Source organism: Canis aureus, chromosome 30 (assembly GCF_053574225.1).
Source record: "Canis aureus isolate CA01 chromosome 30, VMU_Caureus_v.1.0, whole genome shotgun sequence".
NCBI classification, from domain to species: domain Eukaryota; kingdom Metazoa; phylum Chordata; class Mammalia; order Carnivora; family Canidae; genus Canis; species Canis aureus.
Window position 1 is genome coordinate 24,539,367 of NC_135640.1, and position 17,975 is coordinate 24,557,341.

At 37.9% G+C, this 17,975-nt stretch overlaps 1 long non-coding RNA gene across 2 annotated transcripts in view; it reads right to left on the bottom strand.

Moving 5' to 3' along the window:
- Positions 1 to 17,975, bottom strand: part of LOC144301784 (uncharacterized) — a 242,908-nt gene that overhangs the window by 39,534 nt on the left and 185,399 nt on the right. Inside the window, exon 3 of one of the 2 annotated variants that reach the window (XR_013368647.1) lies at positions 11,874 to 12,063. The exons of the other annotated variant lie outside the window; for it this stretch is intronic. This is a non-coding gene — a long non-coding RNA (uncharacterized LOC144301784). The remainder of the gene's footprint in view (positions 1 to 11,873; positions 12,064 to 17,975) is intronic. 2 annotated transcript variants of the gene reach the window in all.

Here is a 17,975-nt window from a genome sequence, read left to right on the forward strand (position 1 = left end):
GGTATCCTGTGGTTCTATATACTGTAAATCCCTCGACCCTCCCTGGAGCTTTCCAGCACTGCTCAGCCAAGAACTTGCTCTTCCCCTGTCCTCCAGCTGGTCTTCTGGGAGGAGGGGCCTGCTGTGCTGACTCTCAGGTGTGTGTACCTGGGGGAGCTGCCCCACCTCCCTGCCAGTTGCAGGGCTCAGTGGGAGCTGTTTATCCTGTGAGGCCCCTGTTCCCTGGTGGCCCTAATCCTCCCAGGCACAGGGTGACACCAGGAGGAACAGCAACACTGGTGGTGGCCAGCTCTCCAGCCCTAGAGTCAGCTCCCGCAGTAACCACCACAGGTCCCAGTCCACAGGGGCCTGGATGCTCGGGGGCTGGGGATGCTGATCTGCACAGCTTGGGGGTGCACGTTGGCAGAGGAGTCCTCAGTGTCCTGTGCCTCCCTGGCCTCCGCCTGTCCCCAGGGGGAGTGCAGGATCCTGGGCAGTGTCCCCCAGCACCCTGGGATCTGGGGCCTGTGCCACTGGAATCACGCTCGTGGGGTCCGGAGCCCCCTCACCCGGAGCCGCCACCTGAGCTGCTTCCGAGGCCCCATGGGGCGCAGGCTCCAGCCCTTTACTGCCGGCTGCGGTGTGTGGGGCCCTCTCCCCCGGTGCACCTCCTCTGTTGGTGACCCCGGTAACCTGGAGGCTCCACTGCGCCTCCTGGGATCCTGCCCGGTTTCCCTGCTGAGCACCTTTCCATCCGGGAAGAATCCTGTGCGGATTTTTAAAGTTCCTGCTTCTCCAGGGCTGGGCTTTCCTGTCCTGAGGCCCTCGCTGCCCAGCCCTTGCTCGGCTCCTCCCAGGTCCCCTCCCCCCTTTTTTGTTGGGGATTCTTTTTAATTTTTTCCCACCCTCCTACCTTGTTAGAAGTGCAAACTCGGAGGGATCCCTGGATGGTGCAGCGGTTTGGCGCCTGTCTTTGGCCCAGGGCGTGATCCTGGAGACCTGGGATCGAGTCCCACGTCGGGCTCCCTGCATGGAGCCTGCTTCTCCCTCTGCCTGTGTCTTTGCCTCTCTCTCTCTCTCTCTCTCTCTCTCTCTCTGTGTGACTATCATAAATAAATAAAAATAAAAATAAAAAAAGCGCAAACTCCTCTCTGTAGCGTTTCAGCTGTTCTCTCTTTAAATCTCAGGCTGAATTCGTAGGTTTTCAGGATGATTTGAAAGTTATCAAGGTAAGTTGGTGGGGACAGGTGACTTGGGGACCCTGTTCCTCTGCCATCTTGTCCCACCCCCTATTCATCTGTTTTGTATTAAAAGAAGAATGCCCAACACATAGTAAGCCCTCAGTGAATATTTATTGATTTATAAATAAATGTGTAGATAAATAAGTGAATTTCTCAAAGCTACATAATGTGTGACCTGTGTAAGAAAGTCATTTAATAAATTTGGTGATTATTGTGTTAAAAATTAGTCTTCTTACACAATATAACTTGTTTAAGAGTGTGAAAACATAGGAGATGAAGTAAGGAGGAAAATATTATTTCCAAAGCAGGTTTTCTCAACCTTTGCACTTTTGACATTTTGAGGTAGACTTTTTCCTTTTTTTTTTTTTTTTTCCTTTGGGATGATATACCATGTATTATAAGATGTTTAACAGCAACACTGCCTTCAATCCACCAGATACTAATATCATCCCCTACCCCTCCACAGTGTGACAATTAAAAATATATCCATATATTGCCAAATATCCTCTGATAGACAATGTCACTCTAAATGAGAAACACTTTTCTAAAAAAAAAAAAAAAAAAAAAAAAAAAAAAAAAAAAAAAAAAAAATTGTATGGGAGAGAAAAGCCAAGATTAGTTGAAGTAGGGGTTAAGTCCTCTAGAAGTCCTAAATATTAATAAATAAGCTTGAGTAAAGTGTAAATCAACAAATCTTGATATGGAACAAGACTCATTTGAATAAATCATGATAATGAAAAAAAAAGATTAGAAACCGAAACCATATTAGGAACATTCAAATCTTACATGTTTCTAAATCTCAGAAGTAGCTAAAAGATCTCATTTCTCCCCAAGTTTTAAGTTCCAACTAGTTAACATACAATGTATTACTAGTTTCAGGTGAAGAATTTACTGATTCATCACTTACATACTACATTTGGTGCTCATCACAACTGAGTGCCCTCCTTAATTCCCACCACCTGTCTAACCCATCCTCCTGCCCATCATACCTGTAGTAACCAGCACATTGTTCCCTATTGTTAAGAGTCTGTTTCTTGGTTTCTCTTTCTCTCCTCTATGTTCATTTGTTTTGTTTCTTAAATTCCACATATGAGTGAAATCATGTGGTGTTTGTCTTTTTCTGACTTATTTAATTTAGCATAATACTCTCTAGATCCATCTATGTCAATGCAAATGGAAAGATTTCATTCTTTTTGATGAGTAAATTCCGTTGTGTGTGTGTATACATAACATTTTGTGTATTCACCAGTCAATGGACATTTGGGCTTTTTCCATAATTTGGTTATTGTTGATAGAGCTGCTATAAACATCAGGGTGCATGTATCTCTGAATTAGTATTTTTGTATTCTTTGGGTAGATATAAAATGGATCATAGATAATTCTATTTTTAAATTTCTGAGGTACCTCCATACTATTTTCCAGAGTAGCTGCACCAGTTTGCATTCCCACCAGCAGTGTAAGAGGCTTCCCCTTTCTCCATGGTATTTTTTTTTTCAAATTATAACAATCATCCAAATTCCTAATGATTCTCTAAATAATTATCTCAAATACTCACCTCTGTACGTTCAGATTAGCAAACTGAGGTTCAGAAAAAGTGGGGGTCTTTCTTCTGGACCCATAGTTATTATGTCTCCCTGTTACATGCTTCCTTGAAACTCTCTGGTTCTCATAGGATACTCACCCTTGTACCTTTTCTTGTTCTCGATTACTTTTTAAACTCCAGGGGAGGGTACTGCAAGTATATTGTTCACAGTGCATTTCGTGTAAATTTTTGTAAGTGAGTGAATAAATGGAAAGCAGATGAATAAAATGAAAGTGGTTTCTCAGGGGAAAAATTAATTGATGCTTGGGACATCTAATTGTTGACTAAAAACTTAGCTCACATGGTTTTATTTTCTAACTCAACTATTTATTTAACATCTTGGACAAGTCATCACCCTTTTGGCTTCACCTCTTCTTAATTTTGCTATGTGTTTTGCACTAAACCTCATGACACACTAAACTGTGCTACACTCACATGCCAGTTTAACATAGGCATCTATTTGTAAGTTAAAATAAAAATCAAGAAGAACGGCATATGTTTATTTTATAGTTGCAAATGTTTGTTAAAAATTGCCTTCAGAACAGGTGCTACTAATTCCTGTTTTAGCTAAAACAAAGTTCAGTTTATGTACTTAGCCTTTCTGTTGCAAGAAAATAATTGAGTAGGGACAAAAATATAACATCAACATCAGAATACCTCCTTGTTTCTCCCTGTTTATCCTAAATTACTAGTCAAGAGAAATCTCTCTGTCTGGTTTGCCATCTATGCAAAGTGAACGTATAAATCTTCTACAAACTGATTTTATTTTTTAAAAAAGATTTTATTTATTTATTCATGAGAGACACAGAGAGAAGAAGAGGGAGAAGCAGGCTCCCTGTGGGGAGCTTGATGCAGGACTTGATCCCTTGCTACCAAAAAAAAAAAAAAAAAAATTCCCAGTGTGTTTTAGATCTTAAAAAAAATAAAAAGAGAGAGACAGAGAGACAGATTGAGTGTATGTGTGTGTGTGTGTGTGTGTGTGTGTATGTCTTTATATCTGAAGGAAAAAAAAAATAAGGGGGCTTCTGTCCAGAACCTGCAACACACATGTCATCTGGATCACCATATTGAACCCTTATAAGAGTGAATAGAGGTAGGTTCAGTCATGTTTCTCATTTCAGAGTTGAGAAACATGAGGCAGAGAAATTACAAAATGACCTAAAATGACACAGTTAACAATAATCACCTTGACTCATTTAACACATAACTGATTAATAATTTATAACATAATCAATTCCTTCATTAACTAGGAACTCTGGGTTTATTTGGGGAATTAATAAAAAAAGTAAATTTTTATATGGATAGTAATTTAACGACCTACTGACCAAAACATTACTATATTAAAAAATCAAATAAGATTTGGAATAGAATGCTATAATGCCTTGTTAGAAGACATAATAACTGGTAATGAGTTTTGCTTTTGTAATGTTAGATTATAAGTAATTCAATGCAAATTATTGCAGGTTAAATTATATAATGAATGTTGGCTTAAATGCATTAGAATTTTTTAAGATTCTTGGGGGAGGGGCAAGACGGCGGAAGAGTAGGGTCCCCAAGTCACCTGTCCCCATCAAATTACCTCGAAAACCTTCAAATCATCCTGAAAATCTACGAATTCGGCCTGAGATTTAAAGAGAGAACAGCTGGAACGCTACAGTGAGAAGAGTTCGCGCATCTATCAAGGTAGGAAGACGGGGAAAAAGAAATAAAGAAACCAAAGGCCTCCAAGGGGGAGGGGCCCGCGAGGAGCCGGGCTGAGGCCGGGGCGAGTGTCCCCAGGACAGGAGAGCCCCGTCCCGGAGGAGCAGGAGCTGCACCGACCTTCCCGGGGGAAAGGGGCTGCAGGGAGGTGGAGCAGGACCCAGGAGGGCGGGGATGCCCTCGGGCTCCGGGGACACTAACAGACACCTGCGCCCAGGAGAGTGCGCCGAGCTCCCTAAGGGCTGCAGCGCGCACGGCGGGACCCGGAGCAGCTCGGGGGACTCGGGGGCGGCTCCGCGGAGGGGGCTGCGGGGCGGGAGCGGCTCGGGGGGCTCGGGGGGCTCGGGGGCGGCTCCGCGGAGGGGGCTGCGGGTTGAGAGCGCGAATCCAACAGCGCAGGCCCCGGAGCACAGGGCGCCGGGACACAGCCCAGGATCCGGCCTCCCCCGGGACAGGCAGAGGCCGGGAGGGCCCAGGACAGCAAGGACGCTTCTGCCCCAGCTGAGCAGATCAGCGGCCCCGCCCGGAGCCTCCAGGCCCTGCAGACGGAGAGCTCTGGAGCTACTGCGGGGGCTGACTCCAGGGCTGCAGAGCTGGCCCCGCCACTGCGGTTGTTCCTCCTGGGGCCTCACGGGGTAAACAACCCCCACTGAGCCCTGCACCAGGCAGGGGCACAGCAGCTCCCTCAAGTGCTAACACCTGAAAATCAGCACAACCGGCCCCTACCCCAGAAGACCAGCTAGACGGACAAGTTCCAGGGGAAGTCAAGGGACTTTATTTATTTTTTTTAATTTTTATTTATTTATGATAGTCACACAGAGAGAGAGAGGCAGAGACATAGGCAGAGGGAGAAGCAAGCTCCATGCACCTGGGGCCCGATGTGGGATTCGATCCCGGGTCTCCAGGATCGTGCCCTGGGCCAAAGGCAGGCGCTAAACCACTGTGCCACCCAGGGATCCCAGTCAAGGGACTTAAAGTATACAGAATCAGAAGATTCTTCCCCACTGTTTTTTTTTTTTCTTTTTTTCTTTTTTTTTTCTTTTTGATTTCTGTTTGCTTCCCCCACCCTTTTTTCCCTTTCATTTTTTTTCTTTCTCTTTCTCTTTCTCTTCTCTTTTTTTTCTTCCTTTTTTCTTTTTCTCTTTTCTTTCCTTCTCTTTTTCTCCTTTTCCCAGTACAACTTGTTTTTGGCCACTCTGCACTGAGCAAAATGACTAGAAGGAAAACCTCACCTCAAAAGAAAGAACCGGAAACAGTCCTCTCTCCCACAGAGTTACAAAATCTGGATTACAATTCAATGTCAGAAAGCCAATTCAGAAGCACTATCATACAGCTACTGGTGGCTCTAGAAAAAAGCATAAAGGTCTCAAGAGACTTCATGACTGCAGAATTTAGATCCAATCAGGCAGAAATTAAAAATCAATTGAATGAGATGCAATCCAAACTAGAAGTCCTAACGACGAGGGTTAACGAGGTGGAAGAATGAGTGAGTGACATAGAAGACAAGTTGATGGCAAAGAGGGAAACTGAGGAAAAAAGAGACAGACAATTAAAAGACCATGAGGTTAGATTAAGGGAAATAAATGACAGCCTGAGGAAGAAAAACCTACATTTAATTGGGGTTCCTGAGGGCGCCAAAAGGGACAGAGGGCCAGAATATGTATTTGAACAAATCCTAGCTGAAAACTTTCCTAATCTGGGAAGGGAAACAGGCATTCAGATCCAGGAAATAGAGAGATCCCCCCTAAAATCAGTAAAAACCGTTCAACACCTCGAAATCTAATAGTGAAGCTTGCGAATTGCAAAGATAAAGAGAAGATCCTTAAAGCAGCAAGAGACAAGATATCCCTGACTTTTATGGGGAGGAGTATTAGGGTAACAGCAGACCTCTCCACAGAGACCTGGCAGGCCAGAACGGGCTGGCAGGATATATTCAGGGTCCTAAATGAGAAGAACATGCAACCAAGAATACTTTATCCAGCAAGGCTCTCATTCAAAATGGAAGGAGGGATAAAGAGCTTCCAAGACAGGCAGGAACTGAAAGAATATGTGACCTCCAAACCAGCTCTGCAAGAAATTTTAAGGGGGACTCTTAAAATTCCCCTTTAAGAAGAAATTCAGCAGAACAATCCACAAAAACAAGGACTGAATAGATACCATGATGACACTAAACTCATATCTGTCAATAGTAACTCTGAACATGAACGGGCTTAATGACCCCATCAAAAGGCGCAGGGTTTCAGACTGGATAAAAAAGCAGGACCCATCTATTTGCTGTCTACAAGAGACTCATTTTAGACAGAAGGACACCTACAGCCTGAAAATAAAAGGTTGGAGAACCATTTACCATTCGAATGGTCCTCAAAAGAAAGCAGGGGTAGCCCTCCTTATATCAGATAAACTAAAATTTACCCCAAAGACTGTAGTGAGAGATGAAGAGGGACACTATCTCATACTTAAAGGATCTATCCAACAAGAGGACTTAACAATCCTGAATATATATGCCCCGAATGTGGGAGCTGCCAAATATTTAAACCAATTAATAACCAAAGTGAAGAAATACTTAGATAATAATACACTTATATGTGGTGACTTCAATCTAGCTCTTTCTACCCTTGATAGGTCTTCTAAGCACAACATCTCCAAAGAAACGAGAGCTTTAAATGATACACTGGACCAGATGGATTTCACAGATATCTACAGAACTTTACATCCAAACTCAACTGAATACACATTCTTCTCAAGTGCACATGGAACTTTCTCCAAAATAGACCACATACTGGGTCACAAATCTGGTTTGAACCAATACCAAAAGATTGGGATCATCCCCTGCGTATTCTCAGAGCATAATGCTTTGAAATTAGAACTAAATCACAACAAGAAGTTTGGAAGGACCTCAAACACGTGGAGGTTAAGGACCATCCTGCTAAAAGATGAAAGGGTCAACCAGGAAATTAAGGAAGAATTAAAAAGATTCATGGAAACTAATGAGAATGAAGATACAACCGTTCAAAACCTTTGGGATGCAGCAAAAGCAGTCCTAAGGGGGAAATACATCGCAATACAAGCATCCATTCAAAAACTGGAAAGAACTCAAATACAAAAGCTAACCTTACACCTAATGGAGCTAGAGAATAAACAGCAGATTGACCCCACGCCCAGCAGAAGAGAGTTAATTAAAATTCGAGCAGAACTCAACGAAATCGAGACCAGAAGAACTGTGGAACAGATCAACAGAACCAGGAGTTGGTTCTTTGAAAGAATTAATAAGATAGATAAACCATTAGCCAACCTTATTAAAAAGAAGAGAGAGAAGACTCAAATTAATAAAATCATGAATGAGAAAGGAGAGATCACTACCAACACCAAGGAAATACAAACGATTTTAAAAACATATTATGAACAGCTATACGCCAATAAATTAGGCAATCTAGAAGAAATGGACGCATTCCTGGAAAGCCACAAACTACCAAAACTGGAACAGGAAGAAATAGAAAACCTGAACAGGCCAATAACCAGGGAGGAAATTGAAGCAGTCATCAAAAACCTCCCAAGACACAAGAGTCCATGGTCAGATGGCTTCCCAGGGGAATTCTATCAAACGTTTAAAGAAGAAATCATACCTATTCTACTAAAGCTGTTTGGAAAGATAGAAAGAGATGGAGTACTTCCAAATTCGTTCTATGAGGCCAGCATCACCTTAATTCCAAAACAAGACAAAGACCCCACCAAAAAGGAGAATTACAGACCAATATCCCTGATGAACATGGATGCAAAAATTCTCAACAAGATACTAGCCAATAGGATCCAACAGCACATTAAGAAAATTATTCACCACGACCAAGTAGGATTTATCCCCGGGACACAAGGCTGGTTCAACACTCATAAAACAATCAATGTGATTCATCATATCAGCAAGAGAAAAACCAAGAACCATATGATCCTCTCATTAGATGCAGAGAAAGCATTTGACAAAATAGAGCATCCATTCCTGATCAAAACTCTTCAGAGTGTAGGGATAGAGGGAACTTTCCTCGACATCTTAAAAGCCATCTACGAAAAGCCCACAGCAAATATCATTCTCAGTGGGGAAGCACTGGGAGCCTTTCCCCTAAGATCAGGAACAAGACAGGGATATCCACTCTCACCACTGCTATTCAACATAGTATTGGAAGTCCTAGCCTCAGCAATCAGACAACAAAAAGACATTAAAGGCATTCAAATTGGCAAAGAGAAAAAAAATTTAAAAAAAAATTGGCAAAGAAGAACTCAAACTCTCCCTCTTCGCCGATGACATGATACTCTACATAGAAAACCCAAAAGCCTCCACCCCAAGATTGCTAGAACTCATACAGCAATTTGGTAGAGTGGCAGGATACAAAATCAATGCCCAGAAATCAATGGCATTTCTATACACTGAGGCTGAAGAAAGAGAAATTAAGGAGTCAATCCCATTTACAATTGCACCCAAAAGCATAAGATACCTAGGAATAAACCTAACCAAAGAGGTAAAAGATCTATACCCTAAAAACTGTAGAACACTTCTGAAAGAAATTGAGGAAGACACAAAGAGATGGAAAAATATTCCATGCTCATGGATTGGCAGAATTAATATTGTGAAAATGTCAATGTTACCCAGGGCAATATACACGTTTAATGCAATCCCTATCAAAATACCATGGACTTTCTTCAGAAAGTTAGAACAAATTATTTTAAGATTTGTGTGGAATCAGAAAAGACCCCGAATAGCCAGGGGAATTTTAAAAAAGAAAACCATAGGTGGGGGCATCACAATGCCAGATTTCAGGTTGTACTACAAAGCTGTGGTCATCAAGACAGTGTGGTACTGGCACAAAAACAGACACATAGATCAATGGAACAGAATAGAGAATCCAGAAGTGGACCCTGAACTTTATGGTCAACTAATATTCGAAAAAGGAGGAAAGACTATCCACTGGAAGAAAGACAGTCTCTTCAATAAATGGTGCTGGGAAAATTGGACATCCACATGCAGAAGAATGAAACTAGACCATTCCCTTACACCATACACAAAGGTAAACTCAAAATGGATGAAAGATCTAAATGTGAGACAAGATTCCATCAAAATCCTAGAGAAGAACACAGGCAACACCCTTTTTGAACTCGGCCACAGTAACTTCTTGCAAGATACATCCACGAAGGCAAAAGAAACAAAAGCAAAAATGAACTATTGGGACTTCATCAAGATAAGAAGCTTTTGCACAGCAAAGGATACAGTCAACAAAACTCAAAGACAAGCTACAGAATGGGAGAAGATATTTGCAAATGACGTATCAGATCTAGAGCTAGTTTCCAAGATCTATAAAGAACTTCTTAAACTCAACACCAAAGAAACAAACAATCCAATCATGAAATGGGCAAAAGACACGAAGAGAAATCTCACAGAGGAAGACATAGACATGGCCAACATGCACATGAGAAAATGCTCCGCATCACTTGCCATCAGGGAAATACAAATCAAAACCACAATGAGATACCACCTCACACCAGTGAGAATGGGGAAAATTAACAAGGCAGGAAACCACAAATGTTGGAGAGGATGCGGAGAAAAGGGAACCCTCTTACCCTGTTGGTGGGAATGTGAACTGGTGCAGCCACTCTGGAAAACTGTGTGGAGGTTCCTCAAAGAGTTAAAAATAGACCTGCCCTACGACCCAGCAATTGCACTGTTGAGGATTTACCCCAAAGATACAGATGCAATGAAACGCCAGGACACTTGCACCCCGATGTTTCTAGCAGCAATGTCCACAATAGCCAAACTGTGGAAGGAGCCTCAGTGTCCATCGAAAGATGAATGGATAAAGAAGATGTGGTTTATGTATACAATGGAATATTCCTCAGCCATTAGAAATGACAAATACCCACCATTTGCTTCAACGTGGATGGAACTGGAGGGTATTATGCTGAGTGAAGTAAGTCAATCGGAGAAGGACGAACATTATATGTTCTCATTCATTTGGGGAATATAAATAATAGTGAAAGGGAATATAAGGGAAGGGAGAAGAAATGTGTGGGAAATATCAGAAAGGGAGACAGAACATAAAGACTCCTAACTCTGGGAAATGAACTAGCGGTGGTGGAAGGGGAGGAGGGCGGGGTTGGGGGTGAGTGGGTGACGGGCACTGAGGGGGATACTTGACGGGATGAGCACTGGGTGTTATTCTGTATGTTGGTAAATTGAACACCAATAAAAATTATTTTATTAAAAAAAGAATTTTTTAAGATTCTTTATTTATTTATTCATCTGACAGAGAAAATGAGTAGTGGGGAGGGCAGAGGGAGAAAGAAAAGCAGACTCCCCACTGAGCAGAGGGCCCCACATGGAACTTGATCCCAAAACCCTGACATCATGACCTGGGCTGAAGGCAGATGCTTAATTGACAGAGCCACCCAGGCACCCTGCATTTAAAAATTTTATTATAAGAATTTATAAAATTTGGAATTTAGATCTATAAATAATTAGTGTTACATATCTAATATTTATTTTTTGTTTACAAGTCACTTTTTTTCTCAACAAATTTTCACAAAAGCTTTTACACAATTTTTTTAAAAGTTAGACTTTCACTATGTATAATGTTTTAATTTTCTCTCATATGATATCAAAGATATAATTGATCAAAAAAGGTAAGCAAAATAGGTAAATAAAGGCAAACTGAGATGCAAATAATTAGAAGTACTTTGTCAATGTCTGAATCATCAAAAAGGAATCATAGAACCATTAATTTTCTTTTCAGACTTGTCAAGGACATGTATCTTCAAACAGTATTACTCTCTGTGGCATCAGGATCCTGGGTAATGCAGCTTTTTCAAAAACTAAATACACATTTAGTTTTAAATATATATTATCCAGATAAGAATCAACCTTATTTGTAGGTTTGTGAATTTCCTTTTAACATATGACAGAAGTGAATGTCTAAAACCCACATTCTGTTGAAATATATCACATAACTGCTGATCAATGTCAGATAAATCTATTGTTTATACATATATTTCTAATCTTATTTCAAAATGTCAGAGGCAAATATGTGTCAGATTTGAATTTTTAACATTAATCTCGGTTCTAATGAAATCAGCACTCTAAAAATTCAGTTAACTTACTAAATAAATACTGGATTGGGAAGGCAATAATAAATTGAATGCAAATACACAGTGTGGAATACAAATATAAGTTCCAAAATATGCATAAGATTTTTTTAATAAAGAAGATTTGTAGAAGTATAAAAGACAACCCTTATATTGCCTATGACTTTCAACTCTATTCACAGTAAATGGAATATCTTTACATGTTCTCAAAGTCAAAACAGTAGAACCACAAAAAAATTTTCACCTACCTGTATTTTAGTCATATTTCATTCTGTGCATTTTACCTTACATAATTTTTAACATTATGCCTTTGTCTTCAGTGATAAAAGATGTAACTGAGGTCCCAATCAAGTCTTGCATTACTACACATTGGTTTAATTTTCCACTTCATTTTTTTATTCTTTGAATTTTCTACAAAAGTAGTCAATTCAGTGAAACCTGCAAAGTTAATAAACACTTGCCAGGGTTCATGTTTCTAAAATAGAATGGATGTTTCAAATTAATTCAAATGAAAGATATTGAAAGGAAGAGCAATGAAGTTTATTTACATCTAACAAACCTGTTAGAGGTATAACAAAATGACTTAGCTTTAGACTAAAAAGTTCTTGTTTTTATTTTGTCTCAAAATAAATAGCATCAATTCTTCAGCTATTAGCATTCCATTGTATAAAAACTTTAAATATCGAGATTTCTCACATGAAATCAACAACTATTTCAGAATCTGAAGAAAATGAATTATGTAAAAAATCCTCCTTTTGACTACTTTCTAGGGCTTGGAAGGGATGGATTATTTAGGCAAATACAAAGCACTACTGTGCAGATTAGGAATGTAATGTAGATTTTAAGATTTTTTTAAGACTTTATTTATTCATTCATGAGAGACACAGAGAGAGGCAGAGACATAAGCAGAGGGAGAAGCAGGCTCCATGCAGGGAGCCAGATGTGGGACTCGATCTGGGGACTCTACGATCATGCCCTGAGTCAAAGGCAGACACTTAACTGCTGAGCCACCCAGGAGTCCCAGATTTTAAGATATTTTTTTAAATAATTTGGTTTAATAGATTACTTTAAGCTTGAAATAGTTTATTGAAAATAGATTCATAAGAAATTCTGTGTTTTATCCACTTCCAAAATAAGCCATTTTCATGAATCAGTGAACAATTTCTCCTCTGTCAAATAACCAATAGAGTCTTGCATATATATTTTTTTTTATTTTAAGATTTTATTTATTTATTCATGAGAGACAGAGGTGACACATAGGCAGAGGGAGAAGCAGTCTCCCTGTGGGGATCCTGATGCAGGACTCGATCCTGGGACTCCAGGATCACACCCTGAGCCAAAGGAAGATGCTCAACCACTAAGTAACCCAAGTGTCCCGAGTTTTGTATGTTTTTGTTCAGAAACTACTGTATAAAGTTTACTTGAATATCGTCAATTGGTACAATTCTAATTTTAAAAAAAGAGAGACATGAATTGCTGGCTAATTTAGTTATCTTCTTTCTGATTAAAAAAACATAATTTTTATGTTATGTAGAAAACATAGAATAGAAATATAGAATAGAAGAATATAATAGAATATATTAATAATTTTTAAGAGTTTTACATAAGCATAAATAGTGAAATACCACTCTTTCAAAAGGAATCACCCAAGGATTATGTCCAAACATTTATAGATTAAAAACTGAAGCTATTTATTTGAGTAAAAAGTTTCCAGTGCATCATGTTAGTAGCTTATGCAAATTCTGATTCTCTTTACATTTTTATGTCATCATTTACTCACTGATTTTTAATCTCTTGTTGCCAAGTGTGTTGACTTGGGATGAAGAAAATAAACCACTGTATAATAAATATTCTATTTATAATGTATATACATGGAATAATCTACCTGAGCAGATACATTGCCATTGCCCTTGACTTGAGCAATGGAACTTAGCAACTTTTCTCTTGGAATGTCTAATTTTCATATGGTCATGTCAGAACCTTCATATTTCACTGGCTTCTACTTAACATTTTAAAGTGCAAAAAGAAAGCTGCAAATAGATTTCTAAAGTACAAGCAGTGCAATATTATTCTCTTAATGTAATTGTGAATTACAGGTGTTTAAAATTATAGATCTAGCTCTATCTTTGGAAGGGAAAGAAACAATTGTACTGTGTAATAAGTTATTTTTTACCAAATGATTTATGGAACTTAAATTAATAGTGAAATAAGACTTAACCAAACCTTGACATCATCAGAGTTGTCAAAACCATGACTTTTTATTAACAGAAAAGTCCTTAAGGATGTGTACATTACAATTGAAACAACTGTCTTAGAAATGAGAACAAAAGAAATGGAATCCAGATATCCATACCTGTATACACAGGTATATGTATATCATATCCCCTGGAAAATTTAGAATGTCATACAGAGAAGGAATATCTAGAATAAATTATATCAAAGCAAAACAAAAATATCAATATATTACTGTATGAGATTCAATCAAATTTGAGAATGTTCTTCCTTTTTATCAATACCACAGCGACAGAGGCAATTGGTTCTAATATTCGGAAGCTTCTGGTATCTTGACCCCAAAAAACCAAATTGGATTGGGATGCCTGGGAGGCCCAGTGGTTGAGCGTCTGCCTTCGGCTCAGGGAGTGATCCTGAAGTTCCCGGATTGAGTCCCACCTCGGGCTCCCTGCATGGAGCCTGCTTCTCTCTGCCTGTGTCTCTGCCTCTCTCTCTGTGTGTGTCTCTCATGAATAAATAAATAAAATATTTAAAAAAATAAATAAATTGGATAAACCAAATTATTATCTTACCCTCTTCCCACAAATTCTTCACTCATCTCTCTTTCAACTTTGTCAAATTCTGAATAGCATCCTATATCAACATGTAAAGGTTGAGATTAATATAAAAATAGAATCTACCAGAGTCTATCCAAAACATCATAATACAGACAAAGCGGTAGCTTTGAAATTATTATGACATTATCCCCCTCCTCTTGGAAGTCAGTTTATGAATGACAAAGTATGGAGACATATTCCAGGTTTCTCTTCTATAAAATGGTTTTGATGATGGGAACAATAATACCTGTTTCAGAAAACTGATTTCATGATTACTTGAAATGATCTTTATAAAACAGGCCTTATAGTACCTAGCATACCACACATACTCTATATCTGCCAGATTTTCTCATTTATAATAGATTGTTTTAAAGAAAGACTACATCTTTAGATTTAAAATGTGTCATACATAAATTGAGTGGTTCATACTTCATTGCCATCTTTATTAATAAAATACAAATGATAAATAAATAAATGAAAGGACTTTCCATTTCATTTGAAATGTACATCCAACCTGAGAATTGTAATAGTTGAATATACTTAAAATTACTTTAGATAATTATATAAGCCTCTAGCCTAAGATATTATAGAAGAGAAATTCAAAATAAATGACAACTAGAAATGACATTAGAAAAATTTTAAAGTTCTTTCTTGTTATAACTAAAATCCTAACAATAGAAAGATAAAATTATTTATCTGAGTAGGAAGTGGAGGAAACTGGATTTAAATTTGGGCCTCCTGCCACCTAGTTGAATACTTTCTAATCAATAACTAAATACCATGGGAAAACACACACACACATTCAGTTTGTATAATCTTATAGTATTTAATACCACGTATGCATCTCTTGTTTATAGATAGTCTAAATTTTCTCCAAGCTAGGTGTATATATTTAAAATCAATTCCAACATGTAATATTTTTAAATAATTAAACACCTTTAGTTATATTTACAATAAACGTTCAACTTTCAACAGCAGAACAACACAATTTGTATCTATAAATGATTTATAAATGATATGTAATTAGATAATTATATTTTATTTTATCTTATTTTTTTATTTTTAAATAGATTTTATTTATTTATTCATGAAAGGCACAGAAAGAGAGAGGCAGAGACACAGGTGGAGGGTGAAGTAGGTTCCATGCAGGGAGCCTGATGTGGGACTCCATCCCGGGTCTCCAGGATCATGCCCTGGGCTGCTGGTGGTGCTAAACCTCTGAGCCACCCAGGCTGCCCTCGAAATATATTTTAAATAGAAAAAATAACGTCTATATTTTTATAACCTCACATAACATATACTTAAACATTGATATCCAAAATTCAGGGAAATAAAATACTTTCAAATGAAGTGAAAGTCAATAATCCCCAAGCTTGCTTAACTACAAAATAATAAAATGCATTTAAAGCCTGATTATTTAGTCAAAGAATATATAATTTTAAATAGAGATTTTTAAAAATAGACTTTTGCAAGGAAATAACTAGCTTTTGAAATATCATTTCTACGTATTATTCTTCCATTGATGCAAGTTAAGATTTTTTGCAGATTACAGATTGAAATAAACAAATGTATAGTAACTCGTGGATCTTAAGAACACAATACACTTATTCAAACTTTAAATTATCTGGCTTTTCATACTATCCAGATTCTAAATTATCCTAAACTTTGTAGACTATGGGTGTTTAGGATTAAAGACTATAGAACTTTGAAAAATATTTTGTAACATGAAGAGTTTTACTACATTAAACATTCTGTAATAAAATTCCTCATTATTCCTAAGGGTCATCTTTTTTTTCACTACAATCTTATGATATTGTTTATGCACAATAATGCATGCCTCTAGTGAAAACAAATATTGCAGATTTTATATTGACACCCTTGTACTAGCATCTTGAAGTCACTCCATACTAAAAATTTAAAATAGAAATTGGAAGACCTCAAAGATCTAGCTGAACACATGTTATGTATACAAATATTTAATACCACAGAGTTATACAAAACATATTGTTTGTGTATGTGTGTGTCTCTATGTATTTATGTATATGGTTATATACACTGGCTAGATCAGGAGTGAAATAAGAATGATTAAGAATACACATAAAACATTAGGTATACACTGGAGAAGATAAAAAAGAAATCTATACTAAAACATTCATTTTTAACAATATGATGAGGATGTTCCAAAATGAGAGTAAATGGAAAAAATAAAAACATGATTTAAAATATGTTAGCATCAACTAAATATTCAAGGGCTAATCTTCATATACTGGAGCAAATGGGCCTCAGACTAAACCAGAACTCCTGGCCTAAAGGTGGCAAAGAGTGATCTACAGGTGTGAATTCCACAGTATAGAATGACAGCAAGTAGTGATAATTGGACCCTTAAATAGCAGGAAAAGCTTACATGTGGCTGTTCCCTGTTTGATTTCAACTGTGTTATGACCTAGATGCCATTGACAGAAAATAGAAAGAAAACCTGGCTATTTAAGTTTTATGGTTGTTTAAGACCCAAATAAATGGGAGTTTATTGCACACCATCATTATCATCAGGACACATTTCTTTAAGGGTAATTGTTCATGTTATATGAGAGTGTACAGAAAAAAGAACTTTGAATTAGCAGTCCACCACCATCAAGGCAGAGATGTCAATGTCAGCCAGGGTGATTTTAAATAGCATGTGTTGGTATAAGTACCTAATCATAAAAAATAATTCTGTACTAAATTAGAGAAATAGGTTCTAAAAAGAAAATAGGGTGAAAATACATAAAAGTGGAACTAATAATCCCTTATAAATTTTTAATGTCATATTAACAATCTAACACTTTTATTTGACATCTGATACAGTCTTTTAATTACAGTTGCTTTGAAAGGTATATAAATACAATAGGACTTATTTCATTACTTTTACTTTATAAAGATTTGGGGAGGGAAATGAAGTTATATCTTTTGAACTCTTACTATCTGGCCTGCACTGTGCTTGGTGCTTTGCACACATTATCTTTTTAATCTCTTCAATAAACCCATGAGGAATTGATTATTTTTATTACGTTGAGGTTGAAATTGAGACTTCTCATAATTTAATTAAAGTCATACAAACTAGTAAATATAGCAAGTACTAAAATCCTGTTAAGCCAGACTTTTCATCTCAGGATTGTTCTAGTATATTGTACTTTTAAGATGTATAACTGTCTCCCAGGTATCACAGACAAAGACACAGAGACATAGCTTAATCTGAATGGTACTATTACTCTAATAAGCCATACTCATGGGAATGAGCCCATCATGATCTTTTTAATTTCAGAGATTTGTTTATTAAGATGATGTCATTGAATAAATCCTAAAAAAAAAAAAAAATCAGTATTTTTCAGTAATTGGAAAAAAGGACCTCAGGTCATCTGTGAAGTGGAAGTCAGGCAAATGACAATGGCAAGATCCAATCAGGATCATTAATATTCAGATAATGATGGAAGCACTGAATGACCTATGCCATAATAGCATTTACTGATCAAGAATCTGATCCCT